Genomic DNA, 25,894 nt, shown 5'->3' with positions numbered 1-25,894 from the left:
GTTTAATTAAAGAACTATTTACAAAGATGTGGGCGTAGGAAAATCTCAAGGGATGATAGAGAATCAGGGGTTAGCAACTGTGAAGTGCCTCTACCACCTACAGTCTGGGGAACAAAGACAGGGAACAGTTATCAGAACCCAGAAAGGGAGAACTGTGTGCAGAGGGTTCCTTGAGAGTTCAAGAATGCTACAAGCTCATACCAACGTCACAGGGGGAGAAAATGGTAGATAAACACCCTGACCTCACCCTCCTCCAGGTTTTCTGATCTCTAGGTAGTGTTCCCGATAGTTTAATCTCACCGGAAATCAGAAAGCTAGACATCTTATTGGTACAGCATCCCTACAGGTCAGCATCCAAGGACACAGAGCAAAGTGAAGAATATGGAGAGCAGATTAAAGAGAAGGTTATTGAGTATAACACTTGACCTTGGATACATCAGTGGGTCTCCCTGAGCCTACATTTTTTCATGTCTGAATCCCAGCAGCCAGCCCAGTGCTGACACAGAGCCATTAGGTTCTAATTGATTGGAATTGAGTCTGTAAAATAATATATATAAGATAAATGAGCTCCACAGCTCCTTCCAACTCTAACATTCTCTAATTACTAATTTGTTCACTGTCCTCAAATATTATTCCGTAATTGTGACCTGGCCATAATGAAGAGGTCACCATTGCTAAAGATGAATTCCACGTCCCAATCTGTAACTCGATATTCTATTATCTCTTTCATATAAAAATACGAAAATGAATTGGTAAGGTGTTACTCATTGAGACGGCTAAAGAGAAGAAAGACCAAAATACTTGAGTGGAGATATGAATGCATGATAATATAGGAGGGAAATTACTTTGATTGAAAAATTAGGTCCAAGGAGGATCTTAAGCTTATAAAAGAATAAGTGTGATTTACCATAATAATGTGAGATGGTGGGACTTCCTTGGCAGTCCAGTGGTTAATACTCCACACTTCCAATGCAGGAGGCATGAGTTCAATCCCTGATTAGGGAACTAAGAACCTACATGGCCTGCAGCTAAATAAATAGGGAGATGGGGCATATTTCTGAAAACATGCCTCCAATTTTCAGTGTGTTATTTCAGAAAATATTTGGAGTACTGCTCTTGGTACTCAAATTAATACTCATGGTTGATGCTCACAAGTGTTTATCATATGCCAAAATTTCATCAGAAATAAGTGATTTTGGGGTTTAGTATATAATTTGAAAAAGTTTGCTACTTATTTTATTTTACACCAATATTAAACTTAAAATTTTGCATACCTCCTTTAATAGGGATTTTATTTTTACAGCAGTAATTTTATTTTTCAGTAATCGTTACACATATAGTACAAACTGAATTGCTTTGAGTTGTTAGCAAAAATTAAGCCAAGAAGAGCCCTGTATTTCCTTCCAGATATTTATTTTAAAATTACCTTCTATTTCTAAATCGCCTTCATTGGTAGAAAAAGCATCACAGCAATTTTTTTTGACTCAGCCACCTCATTTTGCAATCAGCTCTTCCAATCCCATAAATCTTAAGTAAGGACCTGCTAATTTATCCCTAAGGACTTATCCTTGGGATTTTTGCTTCTAAATTAACCCTTTATAATCTTATCTTTTCCTCAGTGAGTCTAATCCACCTGCTCTCTTCAGTTACTGTACATGTGTTCAGTGTTTATATTTGGGGAAAAAATCTTCCCGAAAAATCCCACCAGTTATATGTGTAATTATATCTGCTTTTCTTCTGTCTTATACTTCTTTCCTACTTCTCATTCCGTTCATTTCTTTACTTTTTATACAAACTTTTCTCTGCAGGTATTCAATGATATACTTGATAATAAAGGGTCATAGAATTAACTGGTAAAGCTGTCAGGATTTAACAAATTTCTTCCAACTCTTCCACTGAGCACTCTTCTCTCCCTCACTGTTTAAATTCTCTTTCCCAAGGACTCTTTTCCAGTAGGAAAATAATGTTCCAAGAAACTTAAAATGACTATCTGGCTCTCACTGCTATTTCAGTGGCACAAGTGGGACTAGATCCATGAAGCACTGATTTGCACTTAGTAATTTAACCTCCATTCCATTGCTTGTAATAAATAGCAAACAAAACCTGTATTTCAGTTAAATGTTCTAATTTGAAGAGAATGACATGCCTGATTTGCTTTTCTTACAACACTTGGTTTATAAAGACATGGAAAGAATGTTCTATTCTGAGTGAGTGTGTCAGCTGCTCAGAGATAAGAGCAGATAAATTGTCCTCTGAAATCATTAAAAATGCTGTTTAAAAAATATGTTTGACATCTTAATAGGAAGAGGACAAAATAAAATGTCAGTATCCCTGTCTCTCTGAGGCCCTATTAGACGTACTCTAAATGATGGTGACTAACACCTGATGTCAGGAATTGCCTTCCTGAGCTACAAAAATAACTCGCTTAAACATTCTAAAGAAAGTTACAAGTGTGTAAGTCGCCCATCGGTCTGCCGTAATTGGCTTTTCACTAGAATCCTACCATTTCTTGAACTATATTCCAGTTTTGTCTCTCTCTCTCCTTCACCTTACATCTAGGTAGGTGGGGAGGACGAGCCACCTAAACACAAGTAGAGCGCTGGTAGTATAATGCAAGGCACCCCCAAGCCCGAAGTCAGTGCTCCTCCCACGTGTATGTGTGAAACCGCTCTGTGCCACCTCACACGTGCTATCTGTGCTTTTCCAGAGCTCCACGCAAGACCTGGGAGAGTTAAATTCAACAAGCCTCTTCTGGGCTCAAACCAAGCTGCAGCGTGTTTCTCATGGGGCTGCCATCACCCCATCGTAAATGGAAAGTGGGAGTTGAGCGGCAGAGTCCTGAGCCACTGTAGCCAGGGGACCATGGAGGCGACTCATAATCAGCATTACGTGGTTATGCAAATGTGACCTCGATTTTTCATTTTTATTTATGGCTTGCCAAACATGCTTTCGAAACTCTCCCATCCTTAGAGTACAAAAACCTTGAAAGATACTCCAGATCAAAAGATCCCTAGAAAGTAGAAACAGATGCCAGAGAAAGAATGCAGTGAACAATCAGAAACTTAAAACTATCCACGTTCAGTTATAAGGTCCCTAAAGTAAAACCATATAGCACGTGACAAAAACAGTGTGAAATATTGTCAGAGTTCACACCAGCTAAAATGTACGGGGTTGACCAAAATGTTCATTCAGGTTCTTTCATAATATGTTACAGAAAAACCTGAACAAACTTTTTGGCCAACCTAACTGGCCCTAGGCCACACTTTTGAAGGAGGTATTCTCTCCCGCTAAGACCTGAGGAGGAAGCGGAAGCCAGTATCTAAACTCACTGTGTTTCCTTTGCCATTTGTATGTATAAGGGCTCCTAAATATCCATAGTTCTCTTAAAAGAGTGTGATTCTAATATCCTTAATAAATCCTCTAGTGGTCCTTGTAAAGTCCATTATGAAATAGCCCTCTAGTGTCATTGTGTATAGATTCTTGGTATTAGTAGATCTTACTGACTATCTGATCGGAGTAGAAGACGTGAGATTCAGGTCACCAGCCTGGACCACATCAGAGCAGCAGACTGCAAACTATCTAGGCACGCCTCACGTTATGGCCCCCTGCTCCAGGAGAAAAGGGTAGAACCAGGCTGTTCTGTCTAGACCATGACTTCTGTCTAGTTCCTGAGGGAAGACATCATCATCACATCTGTAATTGCCTGGCCGCTTTGCCATATTATGTACCTCCCACCCTTTAGCCAAGACCTTCTGGTAAATGGGGCAATGAGGAAAGGAGAAGAAGCAAAGAGAAAGCTGAAGGGGTCTAAAGGTAAGGAGTCTAGTCAATGAACAATAGTCAAGAGAGTGGTAACATTTTGTTTATGAAAAGGAAGATGAGAAGCATTATAAACTTTCTAGTGTTTGAACTGAAAGGAAATGTGTTTGACATGCCCCCAATGTTCACAGCAGCACTATTTATAACAGCCAGGACATGGAAGCAACCTAGATGTCCATCAACAGAGGAATGGATAAAGAAGATGTGGTACATATATACAATGGAATATTACTCAGCCACAAAAAGGAATGAAATTGGGTCATTTCGTGGATGAACCTACAGACTGTCATACAGAGTGAAGCAAGTCAGAAGAAAAAATTAAATATGGTATATTAATGCATATATGTGATATCTAGAAAAACGGTATAGATTATCTTATTCGCAAAACAGAAATAGAGACACGGACATAGGGAACAAATGTGTGGATACCAAGGGGGAAAAGCGGAGGGGTGGGATGAACTGGAAGGTTGAGATTGATGTATATATGTAAATATATACTATTGATACTATGTATAAAGCAGATAACTGAGAACCTGCTGTCTAGCTCAGAGAACTCTACGCAGTGCTTTGTGCGTGTGTGTGCTAATTAGCTTCAGTCATGTCACTCTTTGTGACCCTGTGAACTGTACCCCCACCAGGCTCCTCTGTCCATGGGATTCTCCAGGCAAGCACACTGGAGTGGGTTGCCATGCTCTCCTCCAGGGGAACTTCCCAACCCAGGGATCAAAGCACATCTCTCATGTCTCCCGCTTTGTCAGGAAGGTTCTGTACCACTAGCGCCACCTAGGAAGCCCTTAGGTGCTCTGTGGTGACCGAAATGGCTAAGAAATCCAAAAAACAGGGGATATATGTATATGTAGAGCTAATTCACTTTGCTGTATAGTAGAAACTAACACATTATAAAGCAACTCTATTTCAATAAAAGTTAATTTTAAAAGATTTTTAAAAAGGAGTAATGTTTGAGTGACATCACAGGTGGGGATCCTCCAAGTAGATCCCAAACCTAAAAATCTGTGATGCTCTGGGAGAAATTTCAGACGGGCTAGGAAGACAGAAACTCACCATCATAAAAGAATTTTTGAAATATGATATATTTTGAAGCATCCTAACGAAGTCTACAAACTAATATATTACAGCTAAATATGAAATTAGTATAAGTAGAAAAATAGCCAGCTGTAAGGGAAATGAATTTCAATTTGTGTTTTAATAACAGTGAGGAGACTTGAAAATAACTTATGTAAAAACATCAAATATACTTTTCTCTTGCATCATATAAACAACAGGTGACTTTCATCTATTGAAGTGCAGTGGAGGTGTAAACAGCAAGACAGGGATGGATTCAAAAATGACTTAATCACCATTTAGTCATAAGATATCAGACAGGTGGCATGAGTGCATGCTAAGTCACTTCAGTCATGTCCAACTCTTTGTGACCACATGGACTGTAGCCCGCCAGGCTCCTCTGTCCACGGAATTCTCCAGGCAAGAATACTGGAGTGGGTTGCCATGCCCTCCTCCAGAGGATCTTCCCAACCCAGGGATCAAACCTGTGTCTCTTACATCTCCTGCATTGACAGGCGTGTTCTTTACCACTAGTACCACCTGGGAAGCCCACTGGACAAGTCATGTATCACCTATAAATAAAGACATTTGTCTTCTAGTGAGGATGAAAACAAATAATATAGGTGATGGCCCATAGCACCATGCCCAGACAAGGTATAAATACATTTTTCCCCTTTCCTTGTAATTTCAGAAACTCTTTTTTTTTTTAAATTGACCAAGGGCTTGGCAGTGGCTTACATTTCCGTAAATTTCAAATACACTAAGTACTAACTGATCTTTCAAGAGATGCCACACTAGGAGACTCTGGGACATAAGAGACATAAGCACACCAGGTATGACTCTCTTCACCATCTTGGGTTACAAATAAGGTGGTATTGACCCTTATTGACCCTTATCAGTATGTAACCAATATTGATAGGAAGTCTAGTTACTCCCTCTGGAGAATGTCATCTCCCTCTGGAGAATCCCACCCCCAAATCGTACAAAGATGCTGTAGACTCACTGATTTCAAAAGGGGTTAGTTCATCTCCCAACACCCAGCAGAGAGAGACACTGAGATGCCTGGTCAGACCACTGCCTTATGATCCCTATAGAACCCAGCAGGTAGGTATCTAATGATGTGATCATGCCATTGCTGGAAAGGCCCTGCAGAGCCCCTAAGGTTGGTTACACCACATCTAGACCCCAGGTTATGGTCCTCACACATGAACACCGGCCAGTGTTTCTCAAAGCACAACACTGCTTCCTAGGTGCTGGAATAAGTCCCTCCCTGCACCAATGGAACCCTTGGACTGTCGTCTATCTTGGGAATCAAGGATAGAGCAATGGTTGACAAATTACAGGTAGGCCCATTCTGGCCCACTGTCTGTATCCTCATGATCCACAAGCTAAAATGTCTTTACATTTTTAAGTGATTGAAAACATATTTTAGAAGAGAATATTTTGTGACCTGAGAAAATTATATGAATTTCAAATTTCAGGTCCCTAAATAAAGTCAAACTAGAATAGAGCAGAGCGTATTCACTTAAGTATTGTTTATAGCTGCTTGGGCATTACAACAGCAAGGTTATTTCTTGAGTTACTGTGACAGAGACCATATGGCTTGCAAATCTAAAATACTATTTGGCCCTTTACAGAAAATGCTTGCTAACCTCTAGGTTAAAGACTCAAACCTTTCCCTTTCAAAAGGCTGAGTCCCTTATTCAAATTAGTCCATTCCTCCCTTATGAGAATTCTGCAAACATAGAGAAGACAGAGATTTTGCTAGGCATAAACACACCAAATGGAACATTACATGCTTTGCCTAAGACAACAGTACCAACCCATCTCATGTGTGCAAAGAGGGTCAAAGAAAGTCAGTAGACCAGTTTGGACTATAGAAGTGCTTCAAGGGGGCTTTATAGTCTCTGTTTACTTAGAGAAGGAGATCAGTTTATTTTTTTTTTAATTTCCTTTACATTAGGTCTTTGTCACTTCTCTTATTAAAAACATGTGGATTAATGTAGGGGGGTTCAGGATGGGGAACACATGTAAACCTGTGGCGGATGCATGTTGATGTATGGCAAAACCAATACAATATTGTAAAGTAAAAAAGTAATCATAATAAAAAAATAAAAATAGGGAAAAAAAATTCTCCCTAACACACCTTCTCCCCCTCAAAAAAAATAATAATAAAAACATGTAGATTAATGATGCTAGAAAGAGCTCTGAGTCTGCCCCAAAGATAAAAGTTGAGCTAACCAGCAGAACCCTGGAAGATCATTTCATTTAACATAATCCTAAGTAGAAAAATAAAAGGTGTGCAAGAAAATATATCAGTTATTAAGTTTGTCACTAAATCCTGCTACTGAAGCCTCGCTTCACTTCTCTGTTGACATTAATAGGACTCAGTCATCATTTCAGTCATTTCTCCATTCTTTTGTTCATTTCTTCAGCAAATATACTTGAGGAACTACTGTGTGTCAGTTAACTGTTAGCAGTTATCCAAACAGATTGAAAAGAAGAAAAAAATCCCTGTCCTCAGAGCTTACATTCAAGTTAAGGAACATAATTTTTATAAAAAGATAAAATAAGTAATATATAGAATATATTGAATGGTGATCAGTGCTGAGAGGAACAATACTGCAAGGAAAGGAATGAGAAGTGATACAATTGATACAGAAGTGATACAGAGAATGAGAGTGGATGGAGAATGGGCCATATAGAGTCTTTAAGGTGGTTGTAAGGGCCCTGACTTTTACACTGAGTGAACTGTGAAACCACTGGGGGATTTTGAGGGGAAAAAAAGTAATAAGATGTGAGTTATATTTAACAGGATCACTCTGCCTGCAATCAACTATAAAGAGACCAAGAGTAGGGTGGGGGACTTTTTTTCTAAAGTGAAAGAACAAAGTCTCAACTGGGAGACTACTGAAATAGATAAAAGAGGAGGCTGGCTAAGACCAAAGTAATTGCAGTGGAGATGACACACAAAGTAGCTGAATTTAGACATCTTTTGAAGGTAGAACAGAGGATTTGCTGATGGAGTAAATGTAGTAAGAGTGAAAGAGAGAAGTGGAAGCTGACTAAGATTTTTTGCCTGCCCAAATGAAAGAACAGAACTTCTAGCGAATAAGATGGAGAAATCTTTAGGAAGAACAGATGTGGAAGGACATTAAGAGTTTGATTTTGGCCATATTAGGTTTGAAAGTTCTGTTAGATACCTATGAAGAAACATCAAACTTATAAATCTATGCACAAGTCTAGAAAAATTCTGTGGATGATCTTATTAGCCAAGCAGAAATAGAGACACAGGTGTAGAGAGCAAATACACGGATACCAAGCGGGAAAGGAGGGGGCAGTGGAAGGAACTGGGAGATGGGATAGACACACACACACACTGTTGATCACTATTGATACGGTGTATAAAAGAGGTAACGAATGAGCACCTACTCTAGAGCACAGGGAACTCTACTCAGTGCTCCATGGTGACCTGAATGGGAAGGAAATCCCAAACCGAGCGGATATATGTATCTGCATGGCTGATTCATTTTGCTGCACAGCAGAAACTAACACCACATTGTAAAGCAACTATACTCCAATAAAAATTAATTTTAAAAAATATATGTATACAAACAAGTCTGGAGGTTGAGAAATAGGTCCACATTGAGAATCTAAATTTGAGAGTCATCCATATGAGATGACACGAAATCCATCCATGAGACCAAAACAGATCATCAAGGGAGTGAGCATCAATAGAAAAGGGAGAGAACGCGCATCTATTTCCCTGTTCTCAGTCAGAAAATAGTGCAACTTTTAGCCTCTTAGCAACACAGCTGCACCACACCTACACAGCAGCCTTGAGTACTGAGGACTTTCTTAAAATAAGGAAAGGAGAGCAACTAGAAGCAGAGCAGCTAGAAGGTGTCTGAAAATGCATTCACTACAACTCACAAGAGAGACTCCTGGGTCATCGTTCAGGACTTAACTCTCATTTTAAACTTCATTACCAAATTTGGTGGCCTCATTTCCAGCAAATGGCTGATCAGAAGTTAGTAGGAGCCTCTGAAAGGCATTAACAAGGACAAGACCTACAAGGGACTAAGAAAAATGAGTCGGATAGAGGTGAAACAGTGATGAAGACTGAAGTCTGGACTTCCTGTCTTAGCTCATCTCTCTTCCAGGGAGATGACTCTCTCACCCGATGGCTAAAGTAGTAAGAATGTGTCATCCCACCTAGGCTAGCCTGAGCCATGAGTCTGTTAGAGTTTTGTCAAACTACTAATTTTGATCAACACTTATTAAGAAGAAAGACTGAGTACTAAGTGGGGAAGGTGCTGGTATAATATTCAACCTCTCCTTGAGGATCCAAGAAGTTCTGCTCTGGCTCCAGGCTTGCAACACTCTGCTTAGGACCACTGAAGCTCTGCAGTAAACCCCCAAGAGGTGGTTCAGTGACCACTGAAAGTCACTAGAGCACAGTTGTTAAATAGGATGACAGTATGATTCAGTTTCCAGCCTGGGACACTTCTGAGAGTGAACTCCTAAATCAAGCATCAACTGAGACTATCTCAGGCAAAGAAAGGTCGATAGTCTTACCATCAATAGCCACATTTCACTCCCCTCTCATTCTATGCAGCTTATGAAAGAACTTCTCCCCACCACATAGGATAGTCCCTGAGGTAACTTACTGTAACCCACAATTTTCTCTTAGAACATTTCTAAGAAATATTTTAGCACTGCTTATAGATTTGGGATCCCATGAAACTCACTGACTTGACCATTCTTTAATCCCTAGCTATGGCTCAGTGAGCATCTGCTGTATCCCAGGAGCCGGGAACACTGGTTTGTAGAAGGTCCTCGAGTACTGGTTGAATGCATGCTTAAATGTCTTAACTCACTCAGGCCTCACAAAGCCAGCATGGAGGTGACCTGCCGTGACAAATGAATTCACTGATGTTCAGAGAGGTTATGGGACGTGGCTAAATTCACATGGCAAGCGGGCGGCAGCACTAGGCTTGTATTTCATGATGGCCTGGCCTCCAGACCTGTTCCTTTCCCCTGGGCTGCATGGAAGAGAAAGATGACAAACGAAAAATGATTACAGATTCATGAAAGACAGGAAGGGAGTTCACACTCCATAAGTCAATGGAGCCAGCTCGAGATACAAAGACTTTCCCTCGTCCTCATTTCCCTAACTAATCATTCCAAAGTTCAGCCAGATGAAAACAACTTCTATGAAAATTCTCCATGTGACCCCCGACACATACTACCCCATGGAAAATACAGAAAACACTCCTAAAAACCTCCTAAAATGGCTTAAAATACTCACTGAGGAATCTTTCAGATGGCTCCACAGGCAGCAAACTCCACAAAAAACAGCCCACAGTCACTAACACTCCTTTATTTTTTTTTAATTTTATTTTATTTTTAAACTTTACATAATTGTATTAGTTTTGCCAAATATCAAAATGAATCCGCCACTAAACAGCCAATAGCTTGTTCCCTAATTAAGGACTTCTCTCTTCCCACTGCGAGTTTTACACTTAGTTTAAGGTCTTGTTATCAGCTGGCATTTGCCAGTGCTGCCCAAATCGAGCTGGACATCAGAACCACCCAGAAAGTTAAAATACTGCTGTCCCCAGAAAGGCTAGTTCAAGGGGGCCAGGGTTGGGCCAGTTCAGTTCAGTTTAGTTGCTCAGTCGTGTCCAACTCTTTGCTAACCCATGAGCAGCAGCACGCCAGGCCTCCCTGTCCATCACCAGCTCCTGAAGTTCACCCAAACCCATGTCCATTGAGTCAGTGATGCATCCAACCGTCTCATCCTCTGTCGTCCCCTTCTCCTCCTGCCCTCAATCTTTCCCAGCATCAGGGTCTTTTCCAATGAGTCAGCACTTCACATCAGGTGGCCAAAGTAGTGGAGTTTCAGCTTCAACATCAGTCCTACCGATGAATACCCAGGACTGATCTCCTTTAGGATGGACTGGTTGGATCTCCTTGCAGTCCAAGGGACTCTCAAGAGTCTTCTCCAACACGACAGTTTAAAAGTATCAGTTCCTCGGTACTCAGCTTTCTTTTTTTTTTTTTTTTTAAACTTTACATAATTGTATTAGTTTTGCCAAATATCAAAATGAATCCTCAGCTTTCTTTACAGTCCAATTCTCACATCCATAACATGACCACTGGAAAAACCATAGCCTTGACTAGATGGACTTTTGTTGACAAAATAAAGTCTCTGCTTTTTAATATGCTGTCTAGGTTGGTCATAACTTTCCTTCAAAGGAGTAAGCATCTTTTAATTTCATGGCTGCAGTCACCATCTGCAGATTTTGGAGCCCCAAAAAATAAAGTCAGTCACTGTTTCCACTGTTTCCCCATCTATTTGCCATGAAGTGATGGGACTGAATGCCATGATCTTCATTTTCTGAAGGTTGAGCTTTAAGACAACTTTTTCACTCTCCTCTTTCACTTTCATCAAGAGGCTCTTTAGTTCTTCTTCACTTTCTGCCATAAGGGTGATGTCATCTGCATATCTGAGGTTATTGATATTTCTCCCAGCAATCTTGAGTCCAGCTTGTGCTTCCTCCAGGCCAGCATTTCTCATGACGTACTCTGCATATAAGTTAAATAAGCAGGGTGACAATATACAGCCTTGACGTACTCCTTTTCCTATTTGGAACCAGTCTTTTGTTCCATGTCCAGGAACAACACGGTTGGGCCAAGGAACTCGTATTGTTAACAGGCTCCCAAAGTGACTCTTACATAGTCAGTTTAAATGCTCAGCTTTTGGGAATCGATAAACACCGTAAGGGAGAAGGAAGAGAGGCTCTTGCCTTTTCTGCTGCTGCTGCTGCTGCTAAGTCGCTTCAGTCATGTCCGACTCTGTGCAACCCCATAGATGGCAGCCCACCAGGCTCCCCCATCCCTGGGATTCTCCAGGCAAGAACACTGGAGTGGGTTGCCATTTCCTTCTCCAATGCGTGAAAGTGAAAAGTGAAAGTCAAGTCGCTCGGTTGTGTCCGACTCTTCGTGACCCCATGGACTGCAGCCCACCAGGCTCCTCCGCCCATGGGATTTTCCAGGCAAGAGTACTGGAGTGGGGTGCCATTGCCTTCTCCGTTGCCTTTTCTACTAAGATGCAATTTTCTCCAAGTTTATTCCTCTCCATTTTGAAGCAAGGCAGCCAAACCCAACCAAAACTGTCTGCTGTGCTCCTGAATGCCAGTGGTATTCAAATCCTCTGGATCTATATAAGTAAAGATATGTCATAAATGTAACTGAGAACTCATCACATTACAGCATTATTTATAAAATCCTCAGGCATTTTTCAACTTTAACAACTTGAGATCATTCTCACAACTCAATGTTGGGCATAGTTCACATTCTTGTCTGTAGTAAGCCCTTAATTATCAATCCACTGATCAATTGATAGAGTATCTTTTTGCCAAGTTAGGAAACAGAACATATGAAAGAGTTTTAAAGTTAAAAATTAACTTGTAAATCTGTAATTTGTAAATCAGCTCTTTAAGAAGTTTAAGGATGATAAAGACCCTGAAATTAACACACAAAGAGAAGCATTTCTAGCATAGAGGATGGTCTCTTGATTATGATCAAAATGTAAATTCTCTCTCACTATTTGGTTTGACCTCACGTGAGGAACTGTAAAGATTCTGATGTCTGGGCCTCACCCTGAAATATTCTACTTTATTTGGCCTGAGCCTTGGGATTTTTGAAAGCTCCTCTGGTGACCCAACTGTGCCACCAAGCTTGACAGCCATGCTTCCCACAATCTACAGTGGGAGTCTCCTGTGTCTGAATGAAGGTTTGGTTAAGTCCCTGAACTTCCAGCACTCAGATGGTGGAGTCTTTTGCTCACTATTACATAAAACAGTCTCAGTTTGGTAATTTGACTTTCTAAACTCATAGATACAAAGCATCTGAATTTCTCTATTAATCTTCTCCCGTCTTGCAGCTCACGGTGGTGGGGATGGTACAGAAGTGGCTAGTGGGTCCATCCCTCCTGCCCTCTACTCCCTCTGCCTGATTCTAGTGGTAGAACGGCTAGAAAAAGGACCTTGGTCTTTGTCTTCTTTGCAGAAAGAATTCAGCAAAGAGACCAAGATTGTAAAACAGAGACAGCACTTATTGTGAGCAAACTCAGAGTGAGTTGCATACAGTAGGGGCAGCTTAGAATGCTTATATGGAGGCAGCTTTCTGGGTTGCCTCTGGCCAATCATCTCGCTCGTGCCCATATTTGGTCTGATTCAGGGTCCTTCCTGGTAGGTACGCACATCTCTCAGCTAAGATAAATTTCAGCACTAAGTTTTTGGGAGGTTGGTGGGACATATTATGGGCTGGCATCTCCTTGGCAGCAGAAAACCAGCTGCAGCTGCCTAGCCTGGGGCTTATCCATCTCCTGCCTCATGCCCACCTTCTTCCAACACTTTTTGTTTGCACAAAGGCTGGGGTGGAAGACGAACAAACAGGTGAGGTGAGGGCAGATGAGGAGCTAACACAGTTCTGATGTGCCTGGGAGGTTTCCTTGGACTTCAGGGGCCTGGCAGGTGGTTAAAGCGAAGTTCCCTCTGGGTCCGCAGATGTCAAGCTGTCTCCTTCAATAAGGCTCTTTCATTGTCTCAGAGGTTTCCATGTTGAGACACCTCTTCCCCGAAGTCTTCCCAGTTTTGAACTCCTTCCACAGTTACTCTGCATCCTGCAGCCCACACCAGCCTCTTTCACCAGGTGTCGCCTTGCCTTGGTGTGAATACCAAAATGAAATTTCTTTCCTCTGGCCCACAGTAGGTACAGGGCAGTGCCCGCACCCCACTGCAGCATGCTATCCAGGTATGACCACAAGGGCACTTACTGCCCTTTTATTTTTCTTTCAAATTTCTGGCCCCAGTCAGACTCACTGCAGAGGCTCTTAACTTTATCACAACTACCCAAGGCAGAGAGCACATTTCAGGGTGTCTACTCCAGGGCATCTACTCAAAGCTCCCCTCACCGTGGTCTATTTAGGGCCAGGATGAGGCCACCATGAGTGGAACACAGAAGACCAAGAGGTAGAGTGGGGTCACAGGGTCAGAAGTCAGAGTACAGGAGGGCTTAATGAACAGGGAGGGCCCAGTGGAAAGCTTTCAACGTGATGAATTCTCTGGCTGAATAGCGTGGAAGGTAGAGGAACAAGAATAGAAACAGAGACTGAATCAGTTACCAAGCATCCCTGGGAAAACATGCTCTTCTGTCTTCTCCTTCTCCGTGGTCCACCTGAGTGGATAAAGCATCTCCTCTACCTGTCCTACAGGTCAGGAAGACACTTGGCTCCTTCCTTTATACTAAGCCTTCGCCCAGACCTGAGAAAAGGACAACAGCAGACCATCACAGTGTGTAAAGGCTTCATGCCAGCCTCAAGAACCTTAGGAAAGAGTCTATAATGATCCAACTGGAGTGACGCAAACACGACTGTGCAAATAGAAGCCTCCATCGGCCCACTGAAGTTTTGGCCCAGAAAATTCTATTTTCTGTTTGGTTCTCTCAAACAGTCTGAAGACAACACAGATCAATAGCTTTAAGTTAGATTCTCCCTCTTGGAAGGGAATTTGACCATATATACTAAAATTTTAAATGCACTTAAAATTTGACCTGGCAATTTTTACAGCTAGCATTCACTCTACAAAAACATTGAACTCTGTGCACAAAGTTATGGGCAAAAGAGTGTTCACTCTGCATTATTTGTAATAGTGAAAACTGAAAACATCATAAATGTCTCTCATTAGTATAATGGCTAATTAATTCATGTTAATTTGTATTACAGGTTGTTATGCACAATAAGGAAGACCTATTTGAACTCTTAGAGAAACAGTGATAAGTCTTACACTTAAGTGGGAAAAAAAAAAAAGTTTCAGAATAACACTTATGGTAAGAACCCAGTTTGTGAGAAACAAGATAGTTGTGTGATGAATCTATACATTTAATGCCCACAAAAATCATCAAAAAGTTATCAGTGTTGGTCTTTGAGGAAGGGAGTGAGCAGAATGAGGAGGCAAAAGAGAACTTTAAGGATTACTGCGTTCTCTATGTTATGATTTAAGCTTTTGCAATAATAATTCATTTGTATATTTCCTGTGTGACTTTTTTAAAGAGGAAAAAAACAAATGCAGAGATAAGACTGGCCTGAAAATCTCTCATAGTACTTCCTACTTTTCACAAAATGTTCCCTACAGTCCCAGTCTGGTTGCTATTCCAGCGTCTAAATTCCTGACTTTCACTGCCCATCAAGCTTTAATTAACCTCTTGGCTTCCAGGAGCCTTGCAGTGGGGCAGGCTTTAAACTGATACTTCATCCGGCACAGGCACCTGCCTCGGTGCCAAAATCCTTGGTGTCAGATATGTAAGCGCCTGAGTGGTCACCATCCAGGCAGCTGGAACCGTATAGAGCTCGGTGAATAACAGCAAATCAAATGCTTAACAGATTTGGTTAGGCATGGATGGACCTGTGGCTGGACCTGTGCCCCCATCACAGACATCATCAGACCCCCACGTGAAGGGTTTCTCTTCCTAAGTCCCTAAGTGGGTCAGACAGGTTAGTCTGCCTTGCTACAAGCAAACAGCGCCCTCTTCTGCCTAGAAACTGAACTTCTCTATGGAGCAACAGCCTCCTGAAGTCCCTGAAACGTCCCTTCCGTCAGGATGTCTTGCAAAATGAGCCAAAAAGACTGAAAAATATCACTGATGAGCCAGGGAGCCATTTGTAGGAAAGCTGTCACTCTGACTCTGCCCTAAATTCATGTCCCAATTTTATAAGTACCCTATTTTAACTGCAGGAAAGACGATGAAAACGTTTAAATAACAGGGCAAGTCCCATCCATTAAAATGGCACGCACAAAATTAGAGAGCTTAAAGTTTATATTGCTATGATGAAGAGGAAATGTTATTCTTGGCACAGCATGGAATACAAGTTCAAGTTTTCTGAGAAACCAGCTGGCAATAAGTTACAATTTTTTTTTAATCTCTTATTATGTTAGTCCAGTAATCATTGTAATCATAACATTTGGGAATGTTTACTAAGAAAATAGCCCTAAAGAAAATATTATATAAAGATGTTTAGAATAGTGTTATATTTCATTATTATACAGTGTAAAACTGGAAAAACTTATATACAAATGGCAAGCCATAAAAAATGGTTATATGATACAGCATAGTGTAGCAAAGCTTTACTATAAAATCATTAAGAATTGTACTTTCAGGGAGTAACATAATACCTACATACTGTGAACAACACATAGGCTACAGAATGATATTCATATTCTGACTGCAACGCAAGTGTGTACAATGGCTAAAGACTTCAGAGCAAATACTGAGAGTTTAGTATTTGTAGTATTTTAGCATTAGTATTTGCAGTCCTATCTACAAAAATGATTAACTATGGAGCAGTAAAGAAAGGTAGGAGAAAGGAGGAAGCAAGATGGAAAAAACCATTAGCTCTAATTTCATGCCTCATTCCTCACGGCCTCACCAGAAAGCACTAGTTTCTGTTTTGGAAGCCAAGGAAATCTATTTTACTACAGCAATAGGTTGTTAATTGGGATATTCACTTATGGATACACAAGAGAGCAAAATAGCATTAGAAAGTTATGTCAAATCTCCTTTTTCATCTCTTAAACATAGTGTCACACTTCTGGCTCATACAGACACAAGTTTAAGAAAATTCTAGGTCCAACTGTTAGTATTCATAATCTCTAATCTAAGGTTAAGAATCAGGTTTCCCCCGAAGTTTCAGTAATATGAAAATCAATCTAAAAATAACAGAAAATTTCATGAAACCCCTGATTAGGCTGAAATATGACAGCTTGCTGGAGGCATCCCATATTGAGAGTGCAGTCCAAAAGAATGAGCTTTTAAAATTCTTACTATTAAGCTCAGGATGTATTCTCAGAATTGGCCTGCCGGGATTTAAAATGTGAGCTTGAAATATCTAATGAGATACAAGTCCTTGCAAAGGCTCTACTCTCTCTATTTTGTACGAACCAGGCTGTGGCTCAAAATCTAAGAGTGTTAGTCACTCAGCTGTGTCTTACTCTTTGCGACCCCACAGACTGTAGCCCACCAGGCTCCTCTGTCCATGGAATTCTCCAGGCAAGAACACTGGAGTGGGTAGTCATTCCCTTCTCCAGTGGGTCTTTCCAATCCAGGGACTGATCCCAGGTCTCTTGCATTGCATGCAGATTCTTTATTATCTGAGCTCCAGGGAATCCCATAAATCATGAGGAGTTGTTAAAATCTCATATTCCTCAGCCTTCTCTGCCAGAGACTCCATGGATATGTGGGACAAGGCAGGGAAATTTTCTGTTTAACAAAAGCGACAGGGTTCTGATGTAGCTGGCCCACATTGCACTTAGATAAATACTAGGGAAACAGACAGTAGGGTTCCTTCAATTAACCTCTTTGAAAACGTATAAGTCCCCTTGGAGCTGGGATTACATACCCTATGTTAGAGAGCACAGAATCCAACCAATTCTCTTTCTTTTTCAGAGGTAGGGAGTATAATTGTTTTTAAAAATGTTGTGTTAGTTTCTGCTCTACAACAAAGTGAATCAGCTATATGTATACATATATCCCCTCCTTCTTGCACCTCCCCACCCTACCCTCACCCCCCAGCCCATCCATCTAGGTCATCACAGAGCACCGAGCTGAACTCCCGTGCTATACAGCAGGTTCCCACTAGCTAGCTATTTTACACGTGGTAGTGTATATATGTCAGTCCTAATCTTCCAGTTTGTCCCTTCCCCCGCTGTGCTCACATGTCTATTCTCTATGTCTGCATCTGTATTCCCGCCCTAAAAATAGGTTCACTTGTACCATTTTTCTACATTCTATATAGATGTGTTCATCAACCAACCCCCCCCCACCCCATTACCCAAACCCTACTGGAAGCTTCTGCTGTCTGTCACCTAGATTCTGGTACTGAACCACACTAGGGTCCTTGCTTCTATGCAACAATCAGAGTGACCCTTTTAAAGCCCAAATTGTATCATGTTACCCCTCTGCTCAGCACCCTCCCAGTTCCTGACCCTGACCTCCAAGGCCCCCCACTAACCTCACCACCTCTTCCCGCCTCCCTCTCCCTAATATACAGAAGGAAGCCCACCCTCAGGCCCTCTGTGCTTTGCAATCACTCTGACTGCAATGCTCCTCCACAAAACCCCTCCTACCTTCAGCTTCATTTCACTGTCACTTTAAAGAGAGGCTGCATTTGATTCCCCTAGACCCTGTCATCCTTGATTCTCTGTTTTTCCTTTTGGCATTCATCACATGACATGTAATGTATTTGTGTTTTGTGGGAACAATGGCTTCCCCTGTTGTAGGCATTATTGAGTCCTAGCATCTACAGCAGAATGTGGCAGATAAAAGGTGCCCAATAAAAACCAGATGAATGCATAAATCTGGGAATTTCCCATATGGGGTCCACGGGAAATAAGATATGTAGAATCCATGGGAATCTATTTGGAGATTTCAACTTTGTACATGAAGGGGGTGGTCTGCTGCCTGGTCGACTACATTTCTGGATGCCCAGTGGGATATTCAATTCATAAAAGGAAGGGGTGCTTATTCTTGGCTGCAGAAGTGAACATTCCCATGACCTTACACCTGCTCTGAATCTCCTCACTGTGCTGAAGACACTGTTCAGTTCAGTTCAGTTCAGTTCAGTCACTCAGTTATGTCTGACTCTTTGCGATTCCATGAATTGCAGCACGCCAGGCCTCCCTGTCTATCACCAACACCCAGAGTTCACTCAAACTCATGTCCATCGAGTCGGTGATGCCATCCCGCCATCTCATCCTCTGTCGTCCCCTTCTCCTCCTGCCCCCAATCCCTCCCAGCATCAGAGTCTTCTCCAATGAGTCAACTCTTCGCATGAGGTGGCCAAAGTACTGGAGTTTCAGCTTTAGCATCATTCTTTCCAAAGAAATCCCAAGACTGATCTCCTTTAGGATGGACTGGTTGGATCTCCTTGCAGTCCAAGGGACTCCCAAGAGTCTTATCCAGCACCATAGATCAAAAGCATCAATTCTTCGGCGCTCAGCCTTCTTCACAGTCCAACTCTCACATCCATACATGACCACTGGAAAAACCATAGCCTTGACTAGATGGACCTTTGTTGGCAAAGTAATGTCTCTGCTTTTGAATGTGCTATCTAGGTTGGTCATAACTTTCCTTCCAAGGAGTAAGCGTCTTTTAATTTCATGGCTGCAGTCACCATCTGCAGTGATTTTGGAGCCCCCCAAAATAAAGTCTGACACTGTTTCCACTGTTGCCCCATCTATTTCCCATGAAGTGATGGGACCGGATGCCATGATCTTCGTTTTCTGAATGTTGAGCTTTAAGACAACTTTTTCACTCTCCTCTTTCACTTTCATCAAGAGGCTTTTTAGTTCCTCTTCACTTTGTGCCATAAGGGTGGTGTCATCTGCATATCTGAGGTTATTGATATTTCTCCCGGCAATCTTGATTCCAGCTTATGGAATTCTTCTGGCCCAGCATTTCTCATGATGTACTCTGCATATAAGTTAAATAAACAGGGTGACAATATACAGCCTTGACATACTCCTTTTCCTATTTGGAACCAGTCTGTTGTTCCATGTCCAGTTCTAACTGATGCTTCCTGACCTGCATAGAGGTTTCTCAAGAGGCAGGTCAGGTGGTCTGGTATTCCCATCTCTTGAAGAATTTTCCACAGTTTATTGTGATCCACACAGTCAAAGGCTTTGGCATAATCAATAAAGCAAAAATAGATGTTTTTCTGGAACTCTCTTGCTTTTTCCATGATCCAGCGGATGTTGGCAATTTGATCTCTGGTTCCTCTGCCTTTTCTAAAACCAGCTTGAACATCTGGAAGTTCACGGTTCACGTATTGCTGAAACCTGGCTTGGAGAAGTTTGAGCATTATTTTACTAGCGTGTGAGATGAGTGCAATTGTGTGGTAGTTTGAGCCTTCTTGAAGACCCCGTGGGAGACAGCAAAGGAAGAAAACTGTCCAGCCTCCTCAATCTACAACCTCGTCCTTCAGGTTTAAGTCAATAAGAACGCAGAAAGAGCTCCAAATATGATGTTTTTTGAATGTTTAACACTTTCCTTAGTGCCTTTTATTTTTTAATGGCTTTTTAAACCAGGTTGTGGGCAGAGGGCTTCCCAGGTGGTGCTATTGGTAAAGAACCCATCTGCCAATGCAGGAGATGTAAGAGACCCAGGTTCGATCCCTGAATCAGGAAGGCAACCCACTCCAGTATTCTTGCCTGGACAATCCCATGGACAGAGGAGTCTGGCGGGCTACAGTCCATGGTGTGGAAAAGAGATACTACTGAAGCAACTTAGCATGCACATGGGCAGAGGCAGAAGCCAGGGGAAGCCAGGGAAGGTGAGACCTCAGAGCTGCTTATTGGTAGAGGGGGGAAGGGGAGAATAGGAGCTAGGAATCCCTGGAGCTGTAGAATGTTCCAGATTAAGGGGGGAAACCAGGCTGCACCCAGTAAGTACATCTATGTAAGCAATTTTAGTATTAATAAACTGCCTAGAAAGTTCTCAGAAAAATGCCACCCCAGTATCCAAGGTTCCAATAATGTATCAGAATTTTCTTTTCTGGTTCAAAGTACTCACTTTGGTTCCCATTTCTGTACCTGCAGTAAAGAGGCCTCTGCCTCATTCCTGGAGAAGGAAATGGCAACCCACTCTAGTATGCTTGCCTGGACAATCCCAAGGACAGAGGAGCCTAGTGGGTTGCCGTCTCTGGGGTCACACAGAGTCGGACATGACTGAAGCGACTTAGCAGTAGCAGCAGCAGCCTCATTCCTAAAGTGGGGCTGGCTTGTATGGAATCTTTTGTGTTCGTTGGTGTTGACGTCTCAATGAAGTTGGAAACCCCTTTGGAAATTGGGTTGTATTTTATATTTCCTCTGTTTCTCGTCCACCTGAAATAGACCTGAGCTCACAAAGGAAGGTGAGCAGTGCCCTGCCCCTCAGCTCCCTGCCTGAGTCAAACATGGCTTGTGCAGAGAGGGGCTCAATAAAGATTTTAGGGAACTTACTTGTTCTTTTCTGTCACTTCACTCAAGAAGCTAGGGTGCCATCCCCAAATTACTGCTTCAAAGCCCAAAGAACTATGATATTTATTTTAAAAGATAATACATTTATTTCAATTAAAAATTTTAAACATTACGACTCTACCTCCATATGCCTTTGTTTTGAGTGACTACATATCTACAAAGTAATTATAGAAAAACATAGGGGAAGATGTTTTTTGTGGTTAAGAAATGAGAAAAAGTGAGAAATATTTTATGAAGATTCAATTCATTCTTAGCTATTTATAATGGGAACACATTGACTTCTGCATCTTATTTCACATAATTTTACTTATCAGTAACAGAACTCAATGAAGGAAAGTTTTTCATGTATATAGGAATTTTTGTGGGGCTTTTATTGTTTGTTTTAAAAATTAAACTGCTTTTAGTTAATTTAGAAAAAGAGATTGCTCTCCAATTTTCTTATTGGGGCAGAGAAAAAATCAATCACTAATTACAAGGAAAATTTTCACCCAGATGAATATTATTAATATTACAGAAATATAAGCGCCTCTATTTCTTTTCACAAATATAGTCTTGAGGAAAATATTATACAAAATATCCTAAATTAAAATTTTCAAACAAGGGAATTTTAAATAAAATTTTTATAGCTATTAAGGCAGAAAGCTATGAATAAAATCAATAATAATATCAATTAGTAAACAATTTCAACCATGAGCTAACAATAGTAGGCTAACTGCACCCTAATTTTTATATGTGTTTAATAGACTATTACTGAACCAGAATTCTTTTATCACTTAAAGACAGAATTAGAGAGCAAATAAAGGACCTAGAGATTGTCATACAGAGTGAAGTAAGTCAGAAAGAGAAAAACAAGTGTTGTATAGTGTCACTTTTCTGTGGAATCTAGAAAAATGGTATAGATGAAATATTTGCAAAGCAGAAATAGAGTCACAGATGTAGAGAATAAATTTATGGTTACCAGGTGGGAAAAGGGAGGTGGGATGCATTCGGAGATTGGGACTGACATAAACATACTACTACATATAAAACAGTGGAAAACACAATTACAGAAAACTAACCAAACTGATCACTTGGATCACAGCCTTGTCTAACTCAATGAAATTCTGAGACTTGCCATGTAGGGCCACCCAAGATGGACGGGTCATGGTGGAGAGTTCTGACAAAACATGGTCCACTGGAGAAGGGAATGGCAAACCACTTCAGTGTTCTTGCCTTGAGAACCCCATGAACAGTATGAAAAGGCAAAAAGATAGGACACTGAAAGATGAACTCCACAGGTTGGGAGGTGCCCAATATGCTACAGGAGAAGAGTAAGAAACAGCTCCAGAAAGAATGAAAGGGTTGAGCCAAAGTGAAAACAACACCCAGTTGTGGGTGTGACTGGTGATAGACGTAAAGGCTGATGCTGTGAAGAACAATATTGCATACGAACCTGGGACATTAGGTCCATGAATCAAGGCAAATTGGAAGTGGTCAAACAGGAGATGGCAAGAGTGAACGTCGACACTTTAGGAATCAGTGAACTAAAATGGACTGGAATGGGCAAATTTAATTCAGATGACCATTATATCTGCCACTGTGGGCAAGAATCCCTTAGAAGAAAAGGAGTGGCCCTCACAGCCAACAAAAGAGTCTGAAATGCAGTACTTGGGTGCAATCTAAAAAACGACAGAAAGATCTCTGTTTGTGTCCAAGGCAAACCATTCAATATCACAGTAATCCAAGTCTATGTCCCAACCACTAATGCTGAAGAAGCTGAAGTTGAAAGGCCTGTGAAGACTTACAAGATCTTCTAGAACTAACATAAAAAAAAAAAGTCTTTTTCATCATAGGGGACTGGAATGCATAAGTAGGAAGTCAAGAGATACCTGGAGTAACAGGTAAGTGGGGCCTTGGAGTACAAAATGAAGCAGGGCAAAAGCTAACAGAGTTTTTCCAAGAGAACACACTGGTCACAGCAAACGTCCTCTTCCAACAACACAAGGGATGACTCTACACATGGACATCACCAGATGGTCAATACCGAAATCAGACTGACTATATTCTTTGCAACTGAAAATGGAGAAGCTCTATACAGTCAGCAAAAACAAGAGTGGGAGCTGACTGTGGCTCAGATCATGAACTTCTTATTGCAAACTTCAGACTTAAATTGAAGAAAGTGGGGAAAACCACTAGACCATTCAGGTATGACCTAAAATAAATCCCTAATGATTATACAGTGGAGTGAGACGGATGCAAGGGATTAGATATGATAGACAGAGTGCCTGAAGAACTATGAATCAAGGTTCGTAACATTGTACAGGAGGTGGTGATCAAAGTCATCCCCAAGAAGAGTAAATGCAAAAAGGCAAAATGGTTGTCTAAGGAGGCCTTGCAAATAGCTGAGACAAGAAGAGAAGTGAAAGGCAAAGGAGAAAAGGGAAAATATACCCATCTGAATGCAGAGTTCCAAAGAATAGCAAGGAGAGACAAGAAAGCCTTCCTCAGTGATCAATGCAAAGAAATAGAGGAAAATAATAGAATGGGAAAGTCTAGAGATCTCTTCAAGAAAATTAGAGATACCAAGCAAACATTTCATGCAGAGATGGGCACAATGAAGGACAGAAATGGTATGAACTTAACAGAAACAGAAGATATTAAGAGATGGCAAGAATACACAGAAGAACTATACAAAAAAGATCTTCATGACCCAGATAACGATGATGGTGTGATCACTCACCTAGAGCCAGATATTCTGCAGTGTGAAGTTAAGAGGGCCTTAGGAAGCATCACTACAAACAAAGCTAGTAGAGGTGATGGAATTCTGGCTGGGCTATTTCAAATCCCAAAAGATGATGTTGTTAAAGTGCTGCACTCAACATGCCAGCAAATTGGAAAACTCAGCAGTGGCCACAAGACTGGAAAAGGTCGGTTTTCTTTCCCATCCCAAAGAAAGGCAATGCCAAAGAATGTGCAAACTACCACACAATTGCTCTCATTTCACACACTAGCAAAGTAATGCTTAAAATTCTCCAAGCCAGGCTTCAACAGTACATAAACTGTTAACTTCCAGATGTTCAAGCTGGATTTAGAAAAGGCAGAGGAACCAAATATCAAACTGCCAACTTCTGCTGGATCACAGAAAAAGCAAGAGAATTCCAGAAGAACATCTACCTCTGCTTCATTGACTCCATTAAACCTTTGACTGTGTGGATCACAACAAACTGGAAAATTTTTCAAGAGATGGGACTACCAGACCACCTTACCTGCCTCCTGAGAAATCTGTATGTAGGTCAAGAAGCAACAGTTAGAACCGGACAAGGAACAACAGACTGGTTCCAAATTGGAAAAAGAGTATGTCAAGGCTGTATATTGTCACCCTGCTTATTTAACTTTTATGCAGAGACCATCATGTGAAATGCCAGTCTGGATGAAGCACAAGTTGGAAACAAGATTACAGGAGAAACATCAATAACTTCAGATATGCAGATGACACCACCCTTATGAGAGAAAGCAAAGAGGAACTAAAGAGCCTCTTGATGAAGAAAGAGGAGAGTGATACTCCATTGTCACAGCTTTCTTATCCATTAATCTGCTGATGGACATCTAGGTTGCTTCCATGTCCTGGCTATTATAAATAGTGCTGTGATGAACATTGGGGTACACATGTCTCTTTCAATTCTAGTTTCCTCGGTGTGTATGCACAATAGTGGGATTGCTGGGTCATAAGGCAGTTCTATTTCCAGTTTTTTAAGGAATCTCCACACTGTTCTCCATAGTGGCTGTACTAGTTTGCATTCCCACCAACAGTGTAAGAGGGTTCCCTTTTCTCCACACCCTCTCCAGCATTTATTGCTTATAGACTTTTGGATCACAGCCATTCTGACTGGCATGAAATGGTACCTCATTGTGGTTTTGATTTGCATTTCTCTAATAATGAGTGATGTTGAGAATCTTTTCATGTGTTTGTTAGCCATCTGTATGTCTTCTTTGGAGAAATGTCTGTTTAATTCTTTGGCCCATTTTTTGATTGGGTCATTTATTTTTCTGGACTTGAGCTGCAGGTGTTGCTTGTATATTTTTAGATTAGTTGTTTGTCAGTTGCTTCATTTGCTATTATTTTCTCCCATTCTGAAGGCTGTCTTTTCACCTTGCTTATAGTTTCCTTTGTTTTGCAGAAGCTTTTAAGTTCAATTAGGCCCCATTTGTTTATTTTTGCTTTTATTTCCAATATTCTGGGAGGTGGGTCATAAAAGGATCCTGCTGTGATTTAATGTCAGAGAGTGTTTTGCCTATGTTCTCCTCTAGGAGTTTTATAGTTTCTGGTCTTACATTTAGATCTTTAATCCATTTTGAGTTTATTTTTGTGTATGGTGTTAGAAAGGGTTCTAGTTTCATTCTTTTACAAATGGTTGACCAGTTTTCCCAGCACCACTTGTTAAAGAGGTTGTCTTTTCTCCATTGTACATTCTTGCCTCCTTTGTCAAAGATAAGGTGTCCATAGGTGCGTGGGTTTATCTCTGGGCTTTCTATTTTGTTCCATTGATCTATATTTCTGTCTTTGTGCCAGTACCGTACTGTCTTGATCACTGTGGCTTTGTAGTAGAGCCTGAAGTCAGGCAGGCTGATTCCTCCAGTTCCATTCTTCTTTCTCAAGATTGCTTTGGCTATTTGAGGCTATTTTTTGTATTTCCATACAAATTGTGAAATTATTTGTTCCAGCTCTGTGAAAAATACCGTTGGTAGCTTGATAGGGATTGCATTGAATCTATAGATTGCTTTGGGCAGTATACTCATTTTCACTATACTGATTCTTCCAATCCATGAACATGGTATATCTCTCCATCTATTAGTGTCCTCTTTGATTTCTTTCACCAGTGTTTTATAGTTTTCCATATATAGGTCTTTAGTTTCTTCAGGTAGATATATTCCTAAGTATTTTATTCTTTTCTTTG

The sequence above is a fragment of the Bos mutus genome, chromosome 17 (genome assembly GCF_027580195.1).
Source record: "Bos mutus isolate GX-2022 chromosome 17, NWIPB_WYAK_1.1, whole genome shotgun sequence".
Lineage (NCBI taxonomy): Eukaryota > Metazoa > Chordata > Mammalia > Artiodactyla > Bovidae > Bos > Bos mutus.
Note: the sequence above shows the minus strand (reverse complement) of the source record.